This window comes from Kogia breviceps, chromosome 9 (assembly GCF_026419965.1).
Source record: "Kogia breviceps isolate mKogBre1 chromosome 9, mKogBre1 haplotype 1, whole genome shotgun sequence".
Classification (NCBI taxonomy): domain Eukaryota; kingdom Metazoa; phylum Chordata; class Mammalia; order Artiodactyla; family Physeteridae; genus Kogia; species Kogia breviceps.
This window is the reverse complement of record NC_081318.1, coordinates 24,971,937-24,991,078: the sequence shown is the minus strand read 5'-3', so window position 1 is coordinate 24,991,078 and position 19,142 is coordinate 24,971,937. Positions and strand designations below refer to the sequence as shown.

The 19,142-nt window shown below is 38.7% G+C and overlaps 1 protein-coding gene and 1 pseudogene across 5 annotated transcripts in view; one reads left to right on the top strand and one right to left on the bottom strand.

The window, feature by feature from the left end:
* Nucleotides 1-19,142, bottom strand: part of GRM8 (glutamate metabotropic receptor 8) — a 785,529-nt gene that overhangs the window by 493,413 nt on the left and 272,974 nt on the right. The gene's annotated exons all lie outside the window — the stretch shown is intronic.
* On the top strand, nt 15,348-17,921 carry LOC131762907 (ATP synthase F(0) complex subunit C2, mitochondrial pseudogene; annotated as a pseudogene).

The window sequence follows — 19,142 nt, the reverse complement described above, 5'->3', positions numbered from 1 at the left end:
GACCCAGTTTGTCTCATGAAGAAGTACATTCAGTAAAGTCATCCAATGTCATCAAAACTGTGAGGGAGTGACCTGCATGGAACATACATTTAGACTTGAAATTTACTTCATTGACTCCTTAATAAGCTTCTGAAACACAGTGAAATTTAATGTGGGCAGATGGAAGGAGAAAGCTGGAAGATGAAAGAAGAAGAGGGCAGTGAGATTGTAACATTAACCCTGGGAAAAGACTTTGAAGGAGAGTGAAGGCGGTTAGCTCTAATACGTAGGGTTCTGGGAATCCACAGAGCTCTAAGGGCTGGCTTGGCGCGATGTTTAATTGAGAGGAAAACGCCAGGATAAGAGGCAAGAAGGACAGACTACAGAAGGTGGTACCAAAGGCCAGAAGAAGGAAAACTACAATTGACCAGACCAGAGACGAAAAGTCCCTGAGCTAAAGCTCTGGCAGGGGCCTGGGAGAGAGGGAAAGATGGTGTGCTTAGAGGCAAAATTCGACAAACGTGAATTTAACATCATTTAAAGACTAGTTTTGATTCCTTATTTGAGAGATGACAACATTGTCCTGGGATTGGGTGAAAGTCATAGAAACTTTGTCTTTGTTATATTCCAATGGAACCAATGGACATGGGACCGAAATTTTGGAGGAACACTTTGGAAAGGGTACACTTTCTGGTGCTGAAAAATTTCTAGCTAAATGGAAAATCCTAAAGTTCACTTGCTTATAAACATTATCAGTCCATGGTCTTTTTCCTCTAAAGAACTCTAAACTTCTTGTGGTCTTTGCATCTTTCATGGTGCCTAGTGAAGTGCCTGGCTCAAATATCTTAAATTTAACTCGCATAAATCATAATTTTATCAGAAGCCATCTGGTCTGAGTTCTTTTTTTTTTTTTTTTTTTTTTTTTTTTTTGCGACACGCGGGCCTCTCACTGCTGTGGCCTCTCCCGCTGCAGAGCACAGGCTCCGGACGCGCAGGCTCAGCGGCCACGGCTCACGGGCCCAGCCGCTCCGCGGTATGTGGGATCCTCCCGGACCGGGGCACGAACCCGTATCCCCTGCATCGGCAGGCGGATTCTCAACCACTGCGCCACCAGGGAAGCCCTGGTCTGAGTTCTTAAGTCATATAAAACTAGGTTGAAATCAGCTTCATCACATAGCTGAATGACATTGAATAAATTAAATATTCTCTACACTCAGCTTCCTCATCCTTGAAATCCAGTTGTTGAGAAGATTAAAAGAGATAATATGTATAAAGTACGTACCACAGTGACTAGCAAATTATAAGCATTTAACAAATGGTAGTGTTCATTATTTTTATTATTGAGCTCTTTATTTTTTCTTCTCACACACGCAATCCATGGTCTCTGAAGCTCCACAAACATCAGTCAGCCAGAAACCCAAGTAAATCAATGAATAAGAAAAGAACATCAATCAGTCTTCCAATGTTTCTATTCTGACAAGATCCTGGCAACTGGTAGTGAGGGGGAATCTACTGCAAAGATGCATCATCTTTGTTATCAAATCAGAGTCAGATGATGTCACAGTTAGCAGAAGTCTTTACAAATGAAGACAATTCTAGTAATAATACAATGCTATGCTGTTCCACCTTCTTCAAAGATTCAAGCACAAAAATAAGTAAATGGAAAACACTCTCCCTAAAAATAGTTGAGATGTCTTGGCTTTTGAAGAAATGTAGAAAACAGAAAACATAGCTTTAGTTATCAAAAAAGAGACAATATTTTATTAGAACAAGAATGAAAATTAATAAACTAATTAATAACATTATTCTGGCCCAAAGACAACACTGTTCTTAGAATGTTTGCTTACAATTGAAAATGAAATTATTTTTAGTTTGTGAAGTTATACATTAAGAGAAGATGACTGTCAGGGGAGAAGTCGAGGCAATCATCTTAATATATTTTGGGTAGACGCAAGGAAATGTTGGAGCCTGAGACTGAGACCTAGATTTGGCTGTGTTCTAAACCTAGAAAAATTATTTCTGCATGATATTTCTCAGATACATATCTTTAAAAAGGAATTGAATTGAATTGAAATATAAGAATGGCACTGGACTATGTCACTTCCAAGCAAATAAATGTTAAAACCCAAATTATTCCTACGTTGAAAACGGTGCCATTTAATTTTGGTTTTTTCCTGTTGCTTGCACTTTCTGTATGCATTGAGGGATATTCCAGATCCACCCCCCCACAAAACTGGTTTAGCAATACTTAAAATTCAGCAAACAACATTCCCACCTCCAGGAGATACCTCCTTCATCATTATGGATGACTGACATATAAAAAACGTGATGCCTAGAACTGGAGTCAGTTCTTCTCTTGCAAATATTCACACATCAAACAATTCTCTTTCCTCATTTTCATAAAGACAGTTCTTACTATATTATCATAGCTAAAGGACAAAGTATATCGCTCTCAAAGTTCAATTGATCTTAGTTATCTAAGTCTAACTCTAAATGAAGATAACAGAAATCCTTTGTCTATGTAAAAGGGTTAAGCTTAGGGGAAAAAAGTGAAAGATGTTCTGGTTCGTTCCAAATAGGCTTTGGAGAAAGAATCGCTAAGTGTGAAACTCCTCACCAACTGCGTTTCACTGAACAAAGCATTTTGTAAAACAAGCAAATGCAAAATTTTGAGAGGCATTTAAAGGGCTTGTCTTTTGGAAGTTAATTCCCTTTGCTTAATTTATCATTGATTCCCATTCTCTTTTCCCCGCTTATATCGTCACCACATATAGGAGAATATAACAAGATTCTAATTTGTCTGGAACTTAGCTTGAATTGTTCACAATGCAGATACTCATGGGGGCTGTAAAGTGCAGGATGTGTGCATTCATTCAGATCCTACCAACACCATGGCCTCCCTACTGTGTGCTGGGCTCTGGTTAAGCAGGCTCGTGCTGGCTCTGCCCCTGCCCATGAACACCACACAGTGGGTGCTTTCTGACACGTCTCAGACTCTGCAAACCCCAAGTTAGATGCTTTGGAATATTCTGATCACAAACTATCTATCAGGAACTACATTAATAGAGTCCAGGAGCCTGAAGGAAAGCACTGTCCCCCGGCTTGTCCTTCCTTGTACACGTCCTTTTTGCTTGGACATCTGCTAGTCAAGCACAGCTGAGCTCTGCTTCCCCATCAGAGGAGGCTCACCCAGCTCTGCTAAAGCTCCTCACTCATCTGTTCTTGTTTTAAAGATTCCTCCATATCCACTGTAGAGGAATTTAACTCTCCAATGGCCCCTACTATAAATAGGGAAGCCTTCTTGCTGATACCATGTACCCCCCCCTCTCCCTTCCCCAATCCTTCTCCTCTGTAACTCCTCTCTCCCCCTTCCAAACTCTGTGGGCTAGAAGTAGTCATAACACAATTCACATATAAAATACTAGTTTCCATCATCATTTTTGGTTACACAAAAACTATCCATCCTGCTCGGAATGCTTTTCAACCATATAATAAGAAGAACAATATTTATAAAGACTTACCATATGCTTGGTAATGGACGTTACATTTCCTCCCCTAAATGGCCCTGCAAGGCAGGTATCAGGGTCAGGCAAAATTGAGGCTGTGTAGGTTAAGTGACTTGGCCAAGGTCAAACAGCAAGTGATGAGAGACAATATGCAAACAGGTCTGCTCAGATGCCAAAGCCCAGCTTTCAAAATGCCCTCATGCCGCTTCATAAGGTCAAGGTGTGAGAAGCAAAGCAAAAATAAGATTACAGTACCAGGTATTTGTTGAATACAAATTTGTTTCCTTTCAAGCTTATCAGAAACCAAAACAAAAAGAAGTATTTCATTTTATTCCAACGAAAGACAAACACCGTAGTATAAGTGAAAGTAGCCTAAACTTTTGATTTGTACTACTGTGAGCAGAACTTACAGTGATTTATGTTTAAATGAATGCTGGTAATGGAATAGAATATAATGTACCTTAATTGATTTTTGGACGCTGTGTCTCTTAATAACTCACAGTTAGCAATTTCCAATTTTAACGAATTACCTTCAATAAGAGCTTACTCAAACACTTAACATCGTTTTCTTTGAATACCTGTGGTTACAGCAAATGTTGCCCACCACGATAACCCAATCAACTAAGCCTACAGTAAGTGTTTTACTCCTACCGTCCACATATTTGCCGTGCCCAGTGGTTTGCCCTACACGTCAAATTGTCCCTGTGTACACGCTTCCCACAAACTGAGCTTCATGCTCAGTATTCAAGGTGGTTATGCTGTCTAATGATTTCAATCCTATAGTCATTTCTCCATTCATGAAAACCTTAGACATCTTTTTTTTTTTTTTTTTTTTTTTTTTTTTTTGTGATACGCGGGCCTCTCACTGTTGTGGCCTCTCCCGTTGCGGAGCACAGGCTCTGGACGCGCAGGCTCAGCGGCCATGGCTCACGGGCCCAGCCGCTCCGCGGCATGTGGGATCTTCCCAGACCGGGGCACGAACCCGTGTCCCCCGCATCGGCAGGCGGACTCTCAACCACTGCGCCACCAGGGAAGCCCCTTAGACATCTTTGACCTTGGCTTCTCTTTCAATATATCACTTTCCAACCTTTGTAAACATACATAAATAAACACATATGTCTATACGAATAACTTATTCACCTCTTCTGCATGCAAACCAAATAACTCACTCAGGGTTTGGTTTGGGTTTTGGTTTTTGTGTTAAGACCAGATAGACTCCAGTTTAAGAATATTTTTTCTTGGCCTATAGTACAATGGTAATGACAAAAATAACACTCTGTACTCTCAATTCCCCCTTATTCTAACCAGTTTCAAAGGACTATTTCATTTTCAATAGTGCTATTTCATTGTTACATACCTGATACCATTGATTGATTCACCAGTTATTTCCATTTATAACATGAGCATTACTGCTTTCTTAGCACAGTTATTTCTACAACTTATACAATTAATGAATATTAATTGAATCTGAATTATTTTAAATATAGATTGTTATGAAGAGGAACTATTTGTACCAAATATGGTCCAAAACATGAACATTACCAATTAGTTTGCCAGAAGGCACTTAGTAAGCATTTATTTTGCTAATTAAGCATCTCTGTCCCTTCCATGTAGAGACATCACCTAGATCAGTGCTGCTCAATAGAAATACAATGCAAGCCACATATGTAATTTAAAATTTTCTAGTAGCCACATTTAAATAGGCCAAAAGAAACAAATGAGATTAATTTCTATTATAACATTACTTAAAGTGTTAATATAATGTACATGAATTTTATTTAACCCAGCATATCTGAAATATTATCAGTTCAATATGTAATCATATAAAAACTATTGAGATATGTGTTACATTATTTTGTATTAGGTCTTCAAAATCTGGTGTATATATTTACACTTACACTCAGCTCAGACTAGCACATTTCAAGTGCTTGGTGCCGCACGTGGCCAGTGGCTACTGCACTGGACAGCATGGGTCCAGATCAGTGGTTTTCAGCCTCACTGCTCACCTGGGGAGGGTCTATAAATTTTGATTCTTAGGCCACTCCCCAAACCAATTAACTCAGAATCTCTGGGAGTAAGACCCAAACTTCAATATTTTTTAACGCTCCCAGGCAATTGCAATGAGCAGCCAAAGTTGACAAGCACTTGTCAAAAACAGTATGGAGGAGGTTGAACATGAACTTTGTCATTTTGTTCATTTAAATGTCAGGGGGTGAGATGGTGAGTGACATCAAAAAGCTTATATCTTGGGCTTCCCTGGTGGCGCAGTGGTTGAGAATCCACCTGCTAATGCAGGGGACGCGGGTTCGTGCCCCGGTCTGGGAAGATCCCACATAATGCGGAGCGGCTGGGCCCGTGAGCCATGGCCGCTGCGCCTGCGCGTCCAGAGCGTGTGCTCCGCAACGGGAGAGGCCACAACAGTGAGAGGCCCGCGTACCGCAAAAGAAAAAAAAGCTTATAACTTGTGTGAGACACACACACACACACACACAGATTACAACAAATATTCCCCATGCTGTGATAACCATGCAAAGAAAAATGTAAAACAAAATATACAACAGGATAGTAGAGAGAGAGTGAGCAATAATGCATGATGAAAGGCTGTTCCTCTGTGTTGGCTGGTAGAGATTGGTAAATGTCATCACATTAGGAGTGGAGGGTATTTTTTGAATAGGGCGATAAGGAAGTTTCCAAAGGCATTTTAGTTGGTGCCATAAAAGCCTCTTTCATCAGAACCTAACTAATTCAGATTTTATAATTTCTGAGAGACGCTGGGGCAGAATTACTTTTGCCCTACATCTGGGGAGAAAAAAAAAAGGTTTGCTAAGAAAAAGAAGATTTTAACAGATTATTTAAAATTCTCAATACATTATCTAAACAATTTTAAAAAACTGACATGTTCACAAGTGAAGTTCTCTGAATCTAAATTAGTTTATTGTGCTGTATTAAAACATTAAAGTTATTCAATTCTATTTTTAAAGAAAAGCATAGTATTTCAGATTTATTCCAATTGTATAAGTCTTTTTGTGATATGAATACAAATGTTCTTGAATCTGTCCTTCCACTGTCGCATATGCTTCTTAGTAGGATAAATTTTTGAGGTTTTCTACCGTATATTCTACTGTGGTTGCAAAATAAAAATATGCCTCCTGCACCCTACTTTAAGTTTTTTTTTTCCTTTTCTGACTAATATATTCTTATTTCTTTATTTGCTCAAAAATGAGCTCAGAATGTTTCTCCTTCCTGAAGCCCTCCCTGACTATACCTGCATGACCCCTCCCTCTGTGTCATCTGATATGCTGTGGACAAGCTTCGCATTACACTTACGTATATCAACAAAAAAGCACAAAACTGAGTGATTTTTTTTCTTGAAAGGTTGTGAGCTGCTTGAGGGCATTTCATGTCTTTTCAGTTTCCTATCTCCAGCCTCCAGCACTATGTGTGGCACTTAGTGCTCAAAAATACTGCTCAAGTTAGATTAAAACAGAGAAAATGGCACCTCGTGGAACCAAAGCAAGCGCTAAAATACTCACCATCTTTAGCCTCAACTTTTATATACATTACTATCTATAAAATAGATAACTAATAAGGACTTACTGTATAGCAGGGAACTCTACTCAATACTCTGTAATGATCTATATGGGAAAAGAATCTAAAAAAGCGTGGATATATGTATATGTATAACTGATTCACTTTGCCGTACAGCAGAAACTAATACAACATTTTAAATCAACTCTACTCCAATAAAAATGTATAAGTAAATAAAATTCTTTAAAAAGAATAATAGAAAAGATTTATGCACCAAGTAAGGAAGTACAGAGATTTCTTAAAGTTGTTTGTGATTATGTCACCTTAAAAGGAAAAGGAGGGCTTCCCTGGTGGCGCAGTGGTTGAGAATCCGCCTGCCGATGCAGGGGATACGGGTTCGTGCCCCGGTCTGGGAAGATCCCACATGCCGCGGAGCGGCTGGGCCCGTGAGCCGTGGCCGCTGAGCCTGCGCGTCCGGAGCCTCTGCTCTGCAATGGGAGAGGCCACAACAGTGAGAGGCCCGCGTACCACAAAAAAAAAAAAAAAAAAAAAAAGGAAAAGGAACCAACAGAAGGTGTCAGCTTGTGCCCTGAAAATTTTCCTACAAATAATATTATTACCTCCCCTTGAAAGAGAGAAACATATATCACGATTTCTACACTGAGGGCTTAGGGAGTGGACGTGTTTTGTTCTAATAGCGAAATAATTGGAGATACTATTGTACTGGTCAGTATGACCCAGCCAGAATAGTATTGATTTAGTAAACTTGTCTTCCTAAGTGAAACAAAGCTAATTGGACAAATAGAAATAATATTGCACTGCCCAAGGCTCTCCCTAGACTTTCAGAAAATAATAAGTCAATGAGAAACAGAATTACCTTTGAGAGCAACAAACAAGTGTGACTCTGGTCTGCTCTGAAGGACAAGAGTCAGGGGGCAGGGACAAGGGTGGGGGCAGGGGAAAACACCCATTGTTCAGGCTGGGGCTGTTGGCTTTGCATTGTAATGTTTTAATGTCACTCCTAGGACCCAACCCTACCACCCCAATCTCCCCAGGGCAGAAAAAACTTACAGAGCCCTGCTCCATAAGACTCCCTCACACTACATCTGCTGTTGGACTCACCTTATCCTGAGACACAGAAAGCCTGGACCATCTTACGTTGGGACATGATGAGATGAGTTTCTGGTAGTTATTGGCATTGCTTCATTTATTCACATATATTTATTTCATATATATGTGAAAAAATAACCCACATAATTCTGCAAATTCAGTGGATAACAGTGCCCTGTGCCAGAATGAGAATTCCACAAGCTACGGTTATCTGTGAACCTCTTAAATACACTCTCCTTGGGAAAAAAACATACAGCAATTTCAGATGCATTACACGGGCCTTGCTTCTTCATTTTCATCTTTCTTTAGACTAGCCTCTCCCTTTTGCCCCCAAATACAAATATGTCCCTAAAAATGCCTGAAAGCATTGTAGAATGTTCAATTACATAAAACAGAGAGCAGCCTTCACATTTTGAAACTTACTTACAATATTTTATATACTATTTCTTTAATTCAATTTGTCAAATCTTAAATAGGTCCAAAATTCATATATTGTCCTAAAAAGCTTTGAGATAATAGTCTTCTCTTAAAAGAGAACAGTACTATTAATATACAACTGGTTAAGTTTAAACTAATAAATCATAATCAAGCAAAAGTAGGTCTTGAGGAATCTGCCTTAAGCTTCCATGACTTTAAATTTCTATATTCAGCACTTACAATAAATCCCATTTCATGTGTGTGAAAATATAAATATTCATGCATAGTTAACTGTACACCTATAAATGCACAGGATACATATACAGAAGTAAATGTGTTTTATGACTTCAGCTCATGAAATGTCTTATAGACACATATTGGTCATGGAGAAACTACCACTTTAATATCCATTAGATGTAATATATGTGTTTACCACTGTGCCGTCATATTGGTCATGGAGAAACTACCACTTTAATATCCATTAGATGTAATATATGTGTTTACCACTGTGCCGTCATCATAGTATAATGTCATGGTCTAAGATTTATCTATTAGGCAACTCAGAAGTGTGTAAATGCTCCAGGAATGAAAAGAAAATTGTGAAGCCATTAAATCATGGTCAATAAAGCATGTCTATGTCAGTCATAGTCTAATCAATCCTCTAACTCCATCAGGTTTTAGCTACAATGGCTTCCAAACACATTTACCACTTTTGGGTCTTCCTTTGCATTCTTGTTATAAGAGTGACAAATTGCTTAGATTGGCTGACTGCTACTGCAAGGCCAAGCAAACAGATACCAAAAAGGGGGCATTTCAGGATTTGGAACAAGACCCTGGACACTTTTGCCATATTTATAAGGCACTAATCTGTGCTAATAAGTGTGTACAAGCCTATGCAGGCAGAGACAGGGCCTGCAGGTCACTGCAGCCAAACACCAGGTCTTGAAGACCACTGAAGACCACTCATGCTTCTAAAATCTCCACTGCCAAGTTCCAAACGCTATGCTTTCCTCTTTTCCAATTATCACTATCTTCATCCCCATACATGCCTATTAGAAAAAAACAATAAGACATCTACTTAGTTCCGTCATCTGGCAAATGCCACGGATAATACAGTACTGTGGGTCAAATAATGCATTCAAAAACCAATCAATTTAGTGGGAAAAGAACAATCAAATTGCTTATTTTGCAGCATGCAGAGCAAAAACATTACAATTTGAATGTTGTGCTTTTCAAATAGTTGTACTGATGTTGGGTAGACATAATCATATTCACCAGGCATCTTTGCACTTTGTCTTTTTGGTATATTATTTTTTAAACTGCCTTTTTTCCTTGGAATCAAATTTATTTATCCTTTCGGAATGCTTAATACCTTAATGTCAATCGATATTTTTCACTAAAGCAAGCAAGTTCTTTGTTTTGCAGCTAAATTTTTTAGTCAGCTTTTGTTCAGAAACTGTTTATTTCTGACTGCATTACAAATGCTAGATTTAACCAATCTATCAACCCAGGATAATACAAAGAGGGATCTTGTCAGTTCGTTCTTTCCTCTCAGGAACAAAGATACTGTATTCTGTAGTTTTGAAGAAAGGAAATAATAGGATGAGACTAAGATTTGAGAACAAGAGGAGGTCAGACCCAAGAAAGGTATGTGGTCCTTCTAGAGCCTTCCCATCTAATATGGGAATTGTAATCCATTCATGTTAAACGCTTTGACTAGGGCTCATTATGCAAAAAGCATTAGAGCCTAGTATATTTTGTTACCATAGTTCTGCCTACTGGGAACTATAATTAAAGCACATTTGAGCAAATGCAATTTTATTTGTTATTAAGCAACTAAAAGCTTAGTCAACCTTGCAAATACGGCATTATTTTAGGATTAAAATATGAGCCAGCCAGCTAGCTAATAAACTTTATTAGGTCCTGTCTTTATTAGCAATGGCTCCTATTCCTATTGTAGGAGTCGCCTATGCTATATAACAGTGTTTCTCAAACTTTAGGCTGCCTCAGAATAACCTGCAGGGCTTTTTAAAACACATTTCTGAGCCCTGCTTTCAGAGTTTCTTTACATCTGGGGTAGGGCCCTAACATTTGCATTTCTAATATGTCCCTAGGGGATGCTAATGCTGCTGGACTGCAGACCACACTTTAGGAACCACTGCTATATAATGTCATGGTTAGAGCTTTGGAGTCAGCCCACCTGGGCGCATATCCTGCTCTTCTACTCTTTATGTCCTTGGGCAGGTGACTTCATCTCTAAGCCTCAGTTTCTTAATCCATTTAGTGGGGACAATAATACTTATCCAATAGCTTTGTTGTGGGAATAAAATGAGATGAAAATATGGACTGTGCTTAGCCCAGTGCCTGGCAGGGGAAAAATCAATGCATGGCAGTGATCAGTTTATTATTATTGTTAATTGGAGAAATAGGCCAAAGCTGGTACAGTGTATTTATAGCCAGCAGTGTGCATCAGACTCACCTGGAAAGCTTTTGTAAAAGCAATGCAATACCTGCCCCTTCAAAGACTCTGATATAGTCCATATTTCATTAACTACTAAGATGCCATTGATTATAAGATGCACCATTGTTTTAGGTACCACTAAGAAAGAAAATTCTGCAATTATACCATGACTAAACTAATGAAAAGTGAGAGCAACCAGATTTCAGAAATGAGCAAGCGTGAAAAAATGTGCATCTTGGAATTGATAAAATACAGTAGGTACAGATGTGAATTGGGGCTTGCTTCACAGATTATTGTGATGTGCAATTCTGGTTAAAAAACACTAACCTAGGGCTTCCCTGGTGGCGCAGCGGTTGAGAATCCGCCTGCCGATGCAGGGGACACGGGTTCGTGCCCTGGTCCGGGAAGATCCACATGCCGCGGAGCGGCTGGGCCCGTGAGCCATGGCCGCTGCGCCTGCGCGTCCGGAGCCTGTGCTCCGCAATGGGAGAGGCCACAACAGTGAGAGGCCCGCGTACTGCAAAAAAAACAAAACAAAACAAAACAAAACAAAAAAAACACACTAACCTAGTCAGTGTGGCAGCTGCAAGGGGGACTCAAAGTTCAGATGCCTTGAAACTGAGAGCCCACAGGTTGGAAGTCCCATCCTTAGAACTATAACACAGCCTAATATCATAATCCACCACACAATTCCCTAGGCTGCTAATGAAACAAAAATATTTCCTCTTGATTTGACAGCATGCGCCCTCTAAACTTCTCCCATTGGATAGCATTTCCCCACATAAGGAGAACAAATAAGTCCATTGATAGAGCCAATCAGATCAGGAAGATGTCAGGCCAAGAGAGTTTTTCCTTCATAAACATGAATTCCAATCCTGAGATTTGAGGAGTACTTGGGGAGACTTTTAAGGGAGAAAACATGATTTCTATTTGGGGGAGAAAGGAGGGTGGTGGAAGTCACATTACTGGGACTTGCCATAGTAAATTTTTGTTTTCCATCTTGATTTTTAAACTGTGGCTTGTAACGTGTTGCAAAAAAACCCTGATTTTGTATAATTGTTTTATCAATAGGTAATTGCAATTTCCCTTCACTCTAGGAATTTTGTGTGAAGGCAGGAGTAGCACATAACTTCCCTCAACTTTAATACTAATGCTCTCACCCACACGAAGTGCATCTGTCTGTAATGCAACATAGAACAGTGCAATATCTTCTGACATTTTTATTTGGGAGCTCAAGATTTCTAATAACTTCAATAAACGGTCTCTGGTAGTCTCTGTGCACATGAGTTAATTACAACGAGAAAATAAAATAATATTCATTTTAGCTTCTGAAAATTCTAAGAATGTAAATCTTCAATGAAATGTTGAAATAAAATCATAGCTGCATTTGCAATTTTCCAGCAATGAAAATTTCATTTGAACTCTTTCCTATCTTGTCACTACCCAGTTGCTCCTTTAATGGATGGAATTGATAACAAATACTCAATGCAGATGGACAAAAACAAACATAAGATGTAAGTCAGAGAGTATCAGGAACATTTTTTGAAGGTCTAAATAGTGACAAACTATAGCAATGATAATTAAAATTTTAAAATACACTAGTATAGGTGATTTTCTCATTTTCTCACTGTATTAGGAACACACGCACACGCACACACACCCACACACCCCCCCCACACACACACAAACACAAACTACCAATGAAATCTATATTTCCAAAAAAATTTTTTTGTACCTTGGAAACCTCTTTTGATCCTGGCTCATATTAAATTCCTTTCTATTGTTATATATTAAAGGTTTGCAAAAATGATGTTTTTAAAACTGTGATATTGAAAAATTTTCATGTTTCTAATTACAGAATAGGAAATACAAGATATCATGAAACTCCACAAAAATGTCTACATAATATAAATGACTGCACATGTAGAATATACTTTAATATAAAACAGTCACCTGAATAAGGACATCTTAGACACAGTCACACTGGTCATAGAGAATATCTGTCAACTTAAGTGAGGAGGAAGTAGCAAAATTTTTATAGAAAATTCATTCCTGTTTTACTATAAATATAGAGGACAGTATTTGTTCAATTGATTCTGTCTTTCATGGTTTGGTTGCACAATGAATGCAACCCCACCCCTGTTTTCCAAAGAAAAAGACAAAGACTGGTCTTGTAATTCTTCAATCCCATCTACCACTGTAACATCCAACTCACTCATTTGCATACACCTTTCCGCAAGGGTTTATCTTTATTAAAGAATTCTTTGTGTACTTTATCTATTTTGACCAAAACATTCATAAACTTCCTAAAGTTTCATGATATCAGTGTATATGATGATTTTAAGTATTTTCAGTTCTTTGAAAGACATAAGAAAAATCTTAAGAAATAAGCATTAGCAGAGTTTCGAAGATTCTGATTTGTTTTAACAAAAACATCAATTAGTTCAAGTCCTTTGCTGATTAGAAAGTCATGGATCTCACTTGACAGTTAAAGCATTTTGATCCTATGTTTTGCACTCCCATAAAATGCCTTGTCATTTCTAATAATTATCTGAATGTTTAACTTTTTCCAATATCCTTCTCTCAGTCTTGTATGTCTGTTAGGGAATCAAAAGGTTTTGCTTGCCTAAGAAGAAATGTGCTAAAGAGAGGATGACACAACAATTTCAGGAGGAAAGAATAACAGACAAATGCCCCTTCCTTCTTTGGTATAAGTCTTGGGATTATAGAAAATGTAGAGACCAAGCACACATCACCTTCAGAGAGACCTTTAGAAGATCTTTCAACTTATCCTTGTGGACAAAATGGAGTAAGGAGAAGCTGAGTGCATGAATATTAGGGCAGATTAGTAACAGCTTCAACAGCTATACCCAGAAGGTGTTAATTAATAGAGTAACATCCATCTGGTTCTAGGTTTCCAACATCATAGAAGGATTCTTTCCTGGGTTCCATTTGCTTCAACATTTTACATTCTCGTCAATGTGTGGATGAGACTAGAGAGGACATCATAACATTTGTAGACTGGCCAGTGACCATGTTGGATGACTGAATCAGGATCAAGAAGGAAGCTGACATGTTAGAAACAAGGGCTAAATCCAATAAGATGAAAAGTAATAGACATAAATGTAAAATGAGGTGAGTAAGTCCAAAAGGACAATTGTTTTGTACAGACTGGACAGTAGCAATGGCTTAGAAACAATCCATGCAGCTAAGGCTTAGAGATTTTAGTCTATAGAAAGGTTAATATGAATCAACAGTAAACAGAACGTTTGTTGAATGAATGAATACGTATAGTACAGAATAATAGGAGGGATGAAGAAAGAAGGGAAGAGGAGGGAAGGAGAAAGGAGAGGAGAACAAGAGGGAGAAGAGAGAATCTATGAAAAGAAGAAAAACTCCATTTGTCTCTGTGCAGCCCAGACCATCCTAGACGTACTGTAGTATAAGTATGGATGGACAAACTGGGTACACACAGGAGTGATCCAAGATGGTGTCAAATCAGCACCATTCAAGGAATTCTTGAAGGAATCAGGCATCTTTAACCTTGGAGACCTGATAATCATGTTCAAATACCCTAAGGACTTTCATGGGAAAAAGAATTGGAGGTGTTGTTGTTTGGACCCAATAGTTACAAATAAGATAATGAATGGAAGGCAAAAAGCAGCAGAATTAGATTCTGTACTAATATCTCAGTGTCAAAGTTCTCCAAGGATGGAGCTACTGGCCCCACTCTCTCCAGGATGTACTGGAGCCCTGATTGGAAGATCCTTGGCAGAGCTTTTGCAAAATTAATTCAAGCATCAGATAGGTGATAGGACTAGATAATCTCTGAAAGTCCCTCCCAACCCCAATATTCCAATATTCAAACATTTTCTTGTGGTGCAAATTAAGTTCTTGCAAAAGATTTTCTCTAATAAAAACAATGAAAACAAATGGTTAGCCTGGAGACGGGAACCAAGCCTTCAGGAAATCCTAAGAGAACCACGTGTTTGCTCTGTAGAGAACTAATCTCCCTCCCCAGGAATGTATTAATATCTCTTTGTCCTCTTCTATACCGGCTGACTCTGGGAATTTGCACACAGCATGCTTTATCTTGCTAAATATAATAGTCCATCCAGCATTCTTTCTTTGTGTGAAATCCCTATTCACTTTCATGAATTACATGAATGGATGTGAAGTGTTCTTTCCTTTATTCAATAGAGACTCTTCCCCAAAGCAGCCTGTAACATGCCAAACATCTGCTCCTACACACAGTTCAATACATGATATTGATATGTATTATTACTGGGTGAATTCTGAATACAAGGCCAGTTTAACACACTCCTGGACAACTCCCTCCTCCTCCCATGGCCCAGCCACAGAAGCTCAAGGAAATCAGAATAATTCTAATATTTGCCCAAGTAAGTACAACTGAGCAGGTAGATCTGCTAAAACAAAAACCACAGTAGACCATTCCAAAATCCAATATAAATTAGATAAGTAAAAGTATGACAAATGTTTCTCTAATTTAATAAATATTTTTACATATATAAGTACTTTTTACTCTCTGCTATACTTTAATATTCAAAGATGGTGCTTTTCCATACTGTGAGTTCCTGGGTGTTTGAGTGCTTGTTATGAGTTTATCATATATGCCTAGTCCACGTTTTAATGATTGAATGCAATTATTGTTGATCGTGTTACAAAGAAAGTGACCAAAATTCCTAAATCTTGAATTCATTCTAGTCATCTACAGAGATATCTCCCAGGGACAGTGAATTTCCTAACAGACATGTTCATAAAGACAGACTAAACACAACTTTATTACCACTGAAGGCTTTGGCCCCAAATACCACTCTGGTCTCCTTTCCCGGTGAAGTGACTTCATGGTCACTTGGGACCTCATGTGAGTTTGGCAGACTCTTTCTGTCCCTTGGGCTAGAGATTAATTTTTAAAAGCAGCCCTAGAAGCTGATCCTTGATTCCTTCACAAGTCCCAGTCTGATTCTAGCTCCGGACAAAGCCACTGCTCTCACACAGATTACATCTGCCCAGAGGAGTCAGGTTTTCCTAATGAGTGAAGCCTTTCTATATACCTGTGTTGTCCAATACAGCCACTAGCCACATCGGGCTATTTAAATTTAAGTAAATTAAAATTAAAGTTAAAATTCAGTTCCTTGGTGTACCAGCCACATTTCAAGCGCTGAATAGCCACATGTGGCCAGTGACTAGTGTATGAAGCATTTTCATCATGCTCCATTGGACAGCGCTGCTCTAGGATGCCATTTTGTTCTTGACTTTGGCCAGCTTTTTTCTTGGAGCTGGGCAGACTCATCTCCCGCTAAAGATCAGAGTGTGAAACTGTTTACTCATTTCTTCATTCAACGCCTATTTATCGATTTCTTTTCTAGCTGCTGGATATATCACCATGAACAAAACAGATATGTACCTGCTCTCATGGAGCTGTCATTCTAGTGGAAAAACCAACAATAACAGGTAAACAGCTAATGGAAAAGTTACAATTTTTTTCTTTCTTTTTTTTTTTTGGCCACGCCCCGTACAGCATGTTGGATCTTATTATGGTTCCCCAATCAGGGATGGAACCCGCACCCCCTGCAGTGGAAGCATGGAGTCTTAACAACTGGACCGCCAGTGAACTCCCTAAGTTTTGAATTTTAATGCTAGTGTATCTCCCTTTCAGCCTCATGGCAACAAGGTATTTTTGTTTCATTCAAGTGCGCCTTCCCTACAGTCGCCAGCCTGCTTTCCCTTGACAGTCTTCAGATGGCAAACACTGATGGTTTTAGGATTTCCTTGAATCTACTGTTTTTTTATTCAGTCTTCTTTTTTCTTTAGAATTTCTACTGACAGCTTTTTTTTTTTTTTCATCTTAAGACTTCTCATTTCAAAGCTTTATTTAACTTTGTCCCTTCGTGAGGAAAAAGAGCTTGTGTTCCCATCATGAATCAAGACTTTTTTTCATAAAGAAAGATACCATTACAAAAATACTTGCAACTAATTATTTTAAATTCTCAAAATAACCATTTTCCAGAGTACTGTTTACTATTTTACTATTTTTTCTGCCTTTTTCTCATTTAACTGTCTACCCACAGTTAATTCTGTACGCTTTATTCCATCATCAAGGGTTCTCCAGGCTTTATAGTTTCAGTGATCACATTTTTAGGTGTGGCTAGTCTTAACTATTTCTGTTCCCAAATAGTACAACAAACTACTAGACATTCCCTCCTGGAAGACCCCCACTCCCAGCTTCTTCACCCTGTCATTAGATCTTCAGACTGTCTCTTGAACTAAAATCTTTATTCTATTCCCAGTGGGCTATACCATCTAGGCTGTCACTACTCATGCCTGGATTACTAAAACAACCTCCCCCAAAGGTTTAACGTCTCAATTTCTCTTCCTTGCAATTGATCGTGTACACTAAATCACGGTTAATCTTAAAACAGTCTGTCATTGTCCCTCTCTGTCTTCTCTGTCCTGGGAGCAGCTCTTGCCACTACCCCACCCCCAGAAAACATATGCTTGCCCCAAGTTCATCTCCATCCCCTCACTGGTCAGGATCACCTCTCAGCTGCTGAGCCAACCACTCTCTGAGGTGGTGCTGACAGATGAGAGCCTCAGCAGCTTGGCAGCCCCATGCCCCCTGACCTTACTTATCCCTAGCAGCAGCTTCCAAAATGGCACCATTTCAAGGAACATTGACACGGCAGCCAAGTTCATTGAGGTTGGAGTTGTCATGGTCAGAGGGGCTGGCTCTGGGGCTAGGATTAGGACTGTGTTTGGGAGCCTCATCATTGATTATGCCAGGAATCCTTCTCTGAAGCAAAAGCTCTGCTCTTAATGCCATTCTGGGCTTTGCCCTCTTGGAGACCATGGGGGTCTTTTGCCTGATGATGGCCTTTCTCATCCTCTTTGCCATGTGAAAGAGCTATCTCTGTCTCCCAGCGTTCTTTCTTCCACATCTCATCTGCTCTGTATGTTCTTTTCCTTGTATCTTCCCAAGCAGGCCAGGAAAAGTGGTTGACTCAAGGTTTGACAGAGGGAAGACAAATAAATACTGTTTGAATAAGAAAAATTATAGCTTGTCATTACCCTACCTATGAACTCACCTTGACTCCCTAATATCTATAGAATCAAACTTCTTTTTCATGAACTTATTGCTTTGAAAAGATAATGCTAAAACTGAATAATTCTATTATTTAAGTGATCTTCTCATTTACACATATTATAAATAACCTATTTGGTCTCTGAATATGATTTTGGATTTTTCAGGCTGCTGTACCACTGGCTCCTATGACATATGTACCTGCATATGTCTCCTCATTTTATCTAGTTAAAACTTTTCTAATTACCTTCCTCCCAAGTTTCTACCAAACTCTTCTTCCACAGAGCACATGTGCGCACACATGCACGCACACACACACACACACACATACACATACACACGAGGGAAGGAAGAAAAAAAGCTTTTAGAGATAATTTACTGAGTTCACTGACATAAATGGGAGTTTTAAGAAGCACAAGCAAACTATTTCAGCCAATTGTATATACCTTTCCCATTTCCTTTACACCCATTTGAAGCCTACACAATGTCTTTTTCCATAGGATCCAAAGCTCAGTAGCTTGAAATAATTACATACTGACATTCTACAGGCAACTTCTGGTTCAACATCCACAAACTAAAATCAGCCCAGCCTTTGAACACAGGATCTAGTAGTGATTAATAATTTCACCACTGACCAGGAGGATAACAAATAAAAAGAGCAAACTCATTACTTTATTGTGATTTCAAGCTAAATGTTTATCTTCTATGTATTTTACATGTCCAAAGAACCAGACTTCAATTTGAGTTTATCAGTAATTGAAGCAGAACTAATGAAAGATTCTTTATTAGAATGTTCTAGTTACCTTTTCAAAAATATCTGTGTCCTTTTTCATGAAGATTAGATGTATAAAAGAAAGTTCAAATCTCTTATTATTATCATAACTTGCTCTAGCAATCAAGGGAAAGGAAATTTATCTTTCTGTCATATTTTATTGCAGTTAAATTAATTCTTGTAGTTGTATTATGTCTTTAATACAGGTTAACTGATGCTTAAAGTAACTAAAGTCCAACATTTTTTCCTTTTTTTTCATAATTGGTT